The 8747-nt window shown below is 64.3% G+C and overlaps 1 long non-coding RNA gene across 1 annotated transcript; it reads left to right on the top strand.

Annotated features, from left to right (window-relative positions):
- Positions 1 to 3426, top strand: LOC120748048 (uncharacterized). The gene is made up of 3 exons (XR_005699285.2): positions 1 to 129; positions 3142 to 3192; positions 3339 to 3426. It is a non-coding gene; the product is annotated as an uncharacterized LOC120748048 (long non-coding RNA).
- Positions 3427 to 8747: the final 5321 nt, after the last annotated feature.

The following is an 8747-nucleotide window of genomic DNA, read 5'->3' as shown; positions in this document are numbered from 1 at the left end:
CAGGGTCTCCGGTGAAGGTTTTTTGGGGTGGGGTCTCCCCAGGGTCTCCGGCGCTCCAGAGCCCCCCCAGTTCTGGCCGTGATGGAGCGGGGGGCGAGCGGAGGGGGCGGCGCCCCCCGGCTGGAGCAGGTGAGGGGCTGGGGGGGCTCGGGTGGCACTTGGGGGGCTCGGGTGGCACTTGGGGGGGGCTCAGGTGACACTTGGGGGGCCCGGGTGACACTTGGGGGGCTCGGGTGGCACTTGGGGGGCTCCGGTGGCACTTGGGGGGCCTGGGTGGCACTTGGGGGGCTCAGGTGACACTTGGGGGGCTCGGGTGGCACTTGGGGGGCTCCGGTGGCACTTGGGGGGGGCCCAGGTGACACTTGGGGGGCCCGGGTGACACTTGGGGGGGGGCTCAGGTGACACTTGGGGGGCCCGGGTGGCACTTGAGGGGGCTCAGGTGACACTTGGGGGACTCCGGTGACACTTGGAGGGGGCTCCGGTGACACCGGGGGACCCCCGAGCACCCCAAATCCCCCGGGGTGGGGGTGGTGGCACCATTGGGGGGGGGCTCCCAGCCCCTCCCCCGCTTCGGCCGGGGACCCCCCCCCCCCATCCCCCTGCACCCCCCGAGCGGGGCCCCCGGGCTGGAATGGGGACACGGGGCGGGGACACGGCGACACGGCGACACGGACACGGCGACACGGGGACACGGACACGGGGACACGGACACGGGGACAGGGAGCCACCGCCGCCCCTCCCCCCGCCGTGGGAACCGACACATCCCCCCCCTCCCCCCCCCCCGAGCCCCCCAAATCCCTCCCCAGATCCCTGAGGGGTCCGCGGATCTCACCCCAAAACTCCCGGGGGTCTCCCGAGCCCCTGGGGACCCCCCAGTGCTGCATCAGCCTCATCCGGATTTTGGGGGGGACCCCACCACACCCCCCCCCAAAATGGATAGGACACCCCCCCCCAGGGTTCCTGGGAAGCTCCTGGAATTCTCGGATTTGGGGGAGCTCCCAGAATTTGGGGGTTCTTGGGACCCCCTCCAAAGAGCTGGGACACCCCAAAAACCCGGGACCCCCCCAAAGAGCTGGGAACCCCCCAAAAACAAGGGACCCCCCCCAAAAACCAGGGACCCCCCCAAAACCTGGGACCCCAAAAACCCGGGACCCCCCAAAAACCTGGGATCCCCCCAAAGGGCTGAGACCCCCCCCAAAACCCGGGACCCCCCAAAAACGTGGGACCCCCCAAAAGCCTGGGACCCCAAAAACCCAGGACCCCTCAAAAACCTGGGGCCCTCCAAAAACCTGGGGCCCCCCCAAAACCCGGGACCCCCCAAAGAGCTGGGACCCCCCAAAAACCTGGGATCCCCCCAAAGAGCTGAGACCCCCCCCCCAAACCCGGGACCCCCCAAATAGCTGGGACCCCCCAAAAACCAGGGACCCCCCAAACCTGGGACCCCCAAAAAACCTGCGACCACCCTCAAAACCCGGGACCCCCCAAATAGCTGGGACCCCCCAAAAACCTGGGACCCCCCAAAAGCCTGGGACCCCAAAAACCCAGGACCCCTCAAAAACCTGGGACCCCTCAGACCCCTGGGATCCCCCCCAAAAAACCAGGGCTCCTCAGAAACCTGTGACCCCCAAAAATCGCTGGGAACCTCTGGGCCCCTGGGACTCCCCAAAAACCCGGGACCCCAAAAACCCGGGGCCCCCCAAAGAGCTGGGGACCCCCAAAGAGCTGGGACCCCAAAAACCTGGGATCCCCCAAAGAACTGGGACCCCCCAGACCCCTGGGATCCCAAAAGAGCAGGGACCCCCCCAAAAAAAACCTGGGACCCCCCCCCAAAAACCTGGGACACACCAAAGAGCTTGAACCCCCAAAAACATTGGACCCCCAAAAAACCTTGGTCCCTGGGACCCCCAAAAACTGGGATCCCCCCAAAACCCTGGGACCCCCCCAAAACCTGGGATCCCCAAAGAGCTTGGACCCCCCAAAAACCCGGGACCTCCAAAAACCTGTGACCCCCAAAAAGAGCTGGGAACCCCCCAGACCCCTGGGACCCCCCCAAAAACCTGGGATCACCCCAAAAACCTGGGATCACCCCAAAAACCTGGGATCACCCCAGACCCCTGGGACCCCCAAAAACCTGGGATCCCCAAAACCCTGGGACCCCCCGAAGAGCTGAGACTCCCCCAGACCCCTGGGACCCCCAAAAATCCCAGGGACCCCCCAAAATTCTGGGACCCCCAAAAACCTGGGATCCCCCCCAAGAGCCGGGAACCCCCAGACCCCTGGGATCCTCTGGGCCCCTGGGACCCCCAAAAACCTGGGACCCCAAAAAAACTGGGATCACCCCAAAAACCTGGGATCACCCCAAAGAGCTGGGACCCCCCCAGACCCTTCTGGACCTCTGGGCCCCTGGGACCCCCAAAACCTGGGACCCCCCTAGAGTTGGGACCCCCAAAGAGCAGGGACCCCCAAAAACCTGTGACCCTCCCAAAGAGCAGAGACCCCTCAGACCCCTGGGACCCCCCAAAAACCTGGGATCACCCCAAAAACCTGGGATCAACCCAAAGAGCCGGGACCCCCCAAAGAGCCAGGACCCCCCAGACCCCTGGGATCCTCTGGGCCCCCGGGACCCCCAGACCCCTGGGACCCCCAAAAACCTGGGATCACCCCAAAGAGCCGGGACCCCCCCCAGACCCTTCTGGACCTCTGGGCTTCTGGGACCCCCAAAAACCTGGGATCACCCCAAAGAGCCGGGACCCCCCCAGACCCTTCTGGACCTCTGGGCCCCTGGGAGCCCCAAAAACCTGGGATCACCCCAAAGAGCTGGGACCCCCAAAGAGCAGGGACCCCCAAAAAACCTGTGACCCTCCCAAAGAGCAGAGACCCCTCAGACCCCTGGGACCCCCCAAAAGAGCCGAGACGCCCCAGACTTCGGGACCCCCCGGGACACTTGGGGGTCCCCCAGAGCCCTGGGATCCTCTGGACCCCCCCAGGTTTTTGGGGACCCCTGGGAATCCGGGGAACCTCCAACCCTTGGGACCCCCCGGAGTTTGGGGGCTCCTGGGACCCCCCCGACCTTGACTCTGCTCCGGGATTCCCGGATTTTGGGGTTCCCCCCCCCCCCCAATTTCCCCCCCCCCTTCGCAGGCCCAGCACCGCCGGGACCTGGAGGAGGAGCTGCGGGACCTCAGCAACCAGGTGGGCGTGGCCAGCACCTGTCAATCACAGCCTGACCCCGCCTCTCAAACAGGGCGGGGCGCGGGGCTGTCAATCACTCGAGAGGGCGGGGCAGGTTTGAAGCTGTCAATCATCCCCGGGCTGTCAATCACGCCTTGCCCAATCAGGTGGCGGCGCTGGGGCGGAGCCTGGCGGCAGAGCGTGGGCGGAGCCTGATGGAGGGCGGGGCGCTGCGGGCGCTGGAGATCGCGGTGGGCGGAGCCCAGGCGCGGGTGGGCGGAGCCAGTCGGGCCCTGGACCGGGCCAAGGAGCGCCTGCGCCTGCAGGAGGTGGGCGGGGCCAGGGATAGAGGGGGCGGGGCCTCTGTCAGGTGTGGGGGGGGCTATGGGGGTGTGGCCTGTGGGGGAGGCGGAGATTTGGGGGTGGGGCCTGATATGGGTGGAGTCAGGGTGGGGGTGTGGCTATGGTGGGGTAAAGGGGGCGTGGTTTGGGGTTGTGGGGCGGCGATTGCCTGTTGGAGCAGCGGGCGGGGCCAGGCGTGTGGGCGTGGCCAGCCGCTGACCCCGCCCCTCTGCAGGAGGCGGGGCAGCTGCTGTGGGCGGAGCTGGAGGCCGCTCGCGCTGCCAAGGCGGGGGCGGAGCTCCGGGCGCAGGAGGCGGAGTCGCGGTGCCAGGCCCGGGGGGCGGAGCTGGAGCGGCTGCGCCAGGTGGGCGGGGCTAAGGCGAGGGGCGGGGCTACAGCCAATGGGCGGGGCTATGGTCAATGGGCGGGGCTGATGACTGATGGGAGTGGCTCTAACAGTCTGTGGGCGTGGCTACAGATAATGGGCGGGGCTAAGAACCTATGGGCAAGGCTAAGACAGCCTGTGGGCGTGGCTATGGACAATGGGTGGGGCTAAAGACCAATGGGAGGGGCCATAACAGCCCATGGGTGGGGCTAAGGACCAATGGGAGTGGCTATAACAGTCTGTGGGTGGGGCTAAGGACCAATGGGAGGGGCTATAACAGCCTGTGGGTGGGGCTAAGGACCAATGGGAGGGGCTATAACAGCCTGTGGGTGGGGCTAAGGACCAATGGGAGGGGCTATAACAGTCTGTGGGTGGGGCTAAGGATGAATGGGAGGGGCTATAACAGTCTGTGGGTGGGGCTAAGGACCAATGGGAGGGGCTATAACAGCTTGTGGGTGGGGCTAAGGATGAATGGGAGGGGCTATAACAGCTTGTGGGTGGGGCTAAGGACCAATGGGAGGGGCTATAACAGTCTGTGGGTGGGGCTAAGGATGAATGGGAGGGGCTATAACAGCCCATGGGTGGGGCTAAGGACCAATGGGCAGGGCTATAACAGCCTGTGGGTGGGGCTAAGGATGAATGGGTCGGGCTAATGACCAATGGGAGGGGCTATTGCATCTGGAGGCGTGGCTAAGGAATAACGAGCAGGGCTAAAGCAGCCAGCGGGCGTGGCTATGAGTGGGCGTGGCTATGTAGATGGTAGTGGGTGCAGAGATGGGCGTGGCCATGGGCGTGGGCATTGCCACGGGCGTGGGCATTGGGTGGGCGTGGCTAACGGGGGTGTGTCCGTGCTGGCCCCGCCCACAGGCCGTGCAGCTGGCCCAGCATTCCCGGCGCCGGGCGGAGCAGGAGCGGGACCAGGTGGCTGCCAAGGTCGGCCACGCCCCCCCGCCCAGGTGAGCTCGGCCACGCCCCCTCCTGGCCGCGTGTCCCCCCCCCCCCCCCCGGGGTGTCCCCGATGGTCCCAGTGCTCCCCGTAGCCCCGGGAACTCCGGGGTGTCCGTTGTGGCCCCCGCGTCCCCTATAGCCCCCGTATGTCCCCTATAGCCCCCGTATGTCCCCTATAGGCCCCTATAGGTCCCTATAGCGCCTATAGCCCCCTATAGGCCCCATAGTCCCTATAGTACCCATAGGTCCCTATAGCCCCTATAGCCCCTATAACCCCTATAACCCCTATAGGTCCCTATAGGCCCCATAGGTCCCTATAGTCCCCACAGGTCCCTATAGCCCCTATAGGCCCCATAGGTCCCTATAGCCCCTATAGGCCTCATAGGTCCCTATAGGTCCCTATAGACCCCATAGGTCCCTATAGCCCCTACAGTCCCTATAACCCCTATAACCCCTATAGGTCCCTATAGTCCCTATAGGCCCCATAGGTCCCTATAGCCCCTATAGGCCTCATAGGTCCCTATAGGCCCTATAGTCCCCATAGGTCCCTATAGTCCCTATAGCCTGTATAGGTCCCTATAGGTCCCTATAGACCCCATAGGTTCCTATAGCCCCCATATGTCCCTATAACCCCTATAGCCCCTATAACCCCTATAGGTCCCTATAGCCCCTATAGGCCCTATGGTCCCCATAGGTCCCTATAGCCCCTATAGGTCCCTATAGGTCCCTATAGACCCCATAGGTCCCTATGGACCCCATATGTTCCTATAGCCTTTACAGGTCCCTGTAGCCCCCATAGCTCCTATAGGTTCCTATAGCCCCTATAGGTCTCTATAGCCCCTATAGCCCCCATATGTCCCTATAGCCCCTATAGGTCCCCTACGGAGGTACCCCCTATAGGCCCTGTTGGCCCTGTGTGTCCCCTATAGTCCCCATGTCCCCCTACAGCCCCTATAGGTCTCCAATGGATGTGTCCCATAGGCCCTATATGTCCCCATAGCCCCTATGGTCTCTATAGCCCCCATATGTCCCTATATGTCCCTATGTGTCCCTATACGTCCCGACAGCCCCTATGTGTCCCTTATATGTCCCTATACATCTCTATAGCCCCTATAGGTCTCTTATATGTACCTGTAGTCCCTATAGATCCTCTAGCCCCCACATGTCCCTATAGGTCCCTATAGGTCCCTATAGATCCCTATATATCCCTATATGTCCCAATATATCCCTATATGTCCCCATGTGTCCCTATATATCCCTATATAATGTCCCCATGTGTCCCTATGTGTCCCTATAGCCCTTATATGTCACAATGTCCCCTATGGCCTCCGTATGTCCCGATAGCCCCTATAGCCCCTGTACGTCCCCATATGTCCCCTCCATGTCCCCGTGTGTCCCACAGCGCCCCCGCCGGTGACCCCGCGGCACTGCAGGTGTCTGTCCCCATGTCCCCATGTCCCCGTGTCCCCATGTCCTCATGTCCCCATGTCCCCTCCATGTCCCAATGTCCCCAATGTCCCCATGTCCCCATGTCCCCATGTCCCCTCCATGTCCCAATGTCCCCAATGTCCCATGTCCCCATGTCCCCATGTCCCCTCCATGTCATAATGTCCCCATGTCCCCATGTCCCCATGTCCCCATGTCCCCTCCATGTCCCAATGTCCCCATGTCCCCATGTCTGTCCTCATGTCCCCTCCATGTCCCCATGTCCCCGTGTCCCCATGTCCCCTCCATGTCCCCTGTGTGTCACTCTCTGTCCCACAGCGCCCCCGCCGGTGACCCCGCGGTGCTGCAGGTGTCTGTCCTCATGTCCCCATGTCCCCTCCATGTCCTCTCCATGTCCCCATGTCCCATTGTCCCCTCCATGTCCCCATGTCCCCATGTCCCATTGTCCCCTCCATGTCCCCATGTCCCCATGTCCCCATGTCCCATTGTCCCCTCCATGTCCCCATGTCCCCATGTCCCCTCCATGTCCCCTGTGTGTCACTCTCTGTCCCACAGCGCCCCCGCCGGTGACCCCGCGGCACTGCAGGTGTCTGTCCCCATGTCCCCATATGTCCCAATGTCCCCGTGTCCCCTCCATGTCCCCCATTTGTCCCCTCTCTGTCCCACAGCGCCCCCGCCGGTGACCCCGCGGCACTGCAGGTGTCTGTCCTCATGTCCCCATGTCCCCATGTCCCCTCCATGTCCCCATGTCCCCGTGTCCCCTCCATGTCCCAATGTCCCCGTGTCCCCTCCATGTCCCCCATTTGTCCCCTCTCTGTCCCACAGCGCCCCCGCCGGTGACCCCGCGGCGCTGCAGGCGGCGCTGGAGGAGCTGCGGGAGCACAACCGGGACCTGCGGGAGCACCTGAGGGAGCGCCTGGGACAGGTGGGGACACCGGGGGACATTGGGGGGACATTGGGGGACATTGGGGGACACTGGGGACATTGGGGGACACTGGGGACATTGGGGACATTGGGGACACCAGGGGGACATTGGGGGACATTGGGGATATGGGGACAGGGAGCGCCTGAGGGAGCGCCTGGGACAGGTGGGGACACCGGGGGACACCGGGGGACATTGGGGACACCGGGGGACATTGGGGGACATTGGGGGACACTGGGGACAGGGAGCGCCTGGGACAGGTGGAGACACCGGGGGACATTGGGGGACACTGGGGGACACCGGGGGACATTGGGGACATTGGGGACACTGGGGACACCGGGGGACATTGGGGACATTGGGGACATTGGGGGACATTGGGGGACATTGGGGACATTGGGGGTATGGGGGGACATGGGGGGACACTGGGGACACCGGGGGACACTGGGGGACATTGGGGACATTGGGGACACCAGGGGGACCTTGGGGACACTGGGGGACATTGGGGACACCGGGGGACATCAGGGGACATGGGGGACATTGGGGACTCTGGGGTACATTGGGGACACTGGGGACACTGGGGGACATCAGGGAACATGGGGGACATTGGGGACATTGGGGACACCAGGGGACATTGGGGACACTGGGCTACATTGGGGACATTGGGGACACCGGGGGACATGGGGGGACATTCGGGACACTGGGGGGACATTGGGGACACTGGGGGACATGGGGGGACACTGGGGACTCCGGGGTATGTTGGGGACATTGGGGGGGACATTGGGGACACCGGGGGACACTGGGGGACATTGGGGGACACTGGGGACAGCATGGGGACACCTCAGGGACATGGGGGGACATTGGGCGAATAGGGGGGGACACCTGTGGGTGACAGGAGGTGCCCATGGGGGTGTCCGGGGGGCTGGTGACACACGTGGGGGACGGGTGGGACAGGTGGCACCCGGGGGTGACACAGGGACAGGTGTGGGTGACACAGGGACAGGTGTGGGTGACACAGGTGACACAGGGACACCCACGGGTGCCCGGCTCACGCGCTGTCCCGCAGGTGGAGGAGCTGCGCCGGGCGCTGCTGGCTATGGGGACAGGTGTGGGTGACACAGGTGACACAGGGACAGGTGTGGGTGACACAGGTGACACACTGACACCCGTGGGTGCCCGGCTCACGCGCTGTCCCGCAGGTGGAGGAGCTGCGCCGGGCGCTGCTGGCTATGGGGACAGGTGTGGGTGACACAGGGTGACACAGGAACAGGTGTGGGTGACACAGGGACACCCGTGGGTGACACAGGTGACACACTGACACCCATGGGTGCCCGGCCGCACCCCTCACGCGCTGTCCCGCAGGTGGAGGAGCTGCGCCGGGCGCTGCTGGCTATGGGGACAGGTGTGGGTGACACAGGTGACACAGGTGACACAGGGACAGGTGTGGGTGACACAGGGACACCCATGAGTGACACAGGTGACACAGGGACACCCATGGGTGCCCGGCTCACGCGCTGTCCCGCAGGTGGAGGAGCG

This window comes from Hirundo rustica, unplaced genomic scaffold (genome assembly GCF_015227805.2).
Source record: "Hirundo rustica isolate bHirRus1 unplaced genomic scaffold, bHirRus1.pri.v3 scaffold_464_arrow_ctg1, whole genome shotgun sequence".
NCBI classification, from domain to species: Eukaryota; Metazoa; Chordata; class Aves; order Passeriformes; family Hirundinidae; genus Hirundo; species Hirundo rustica.
Note: the sequence above shows the minus strand (reverse complement) of the source record. Positions and strands in the feature narration are given on the sequence as shown.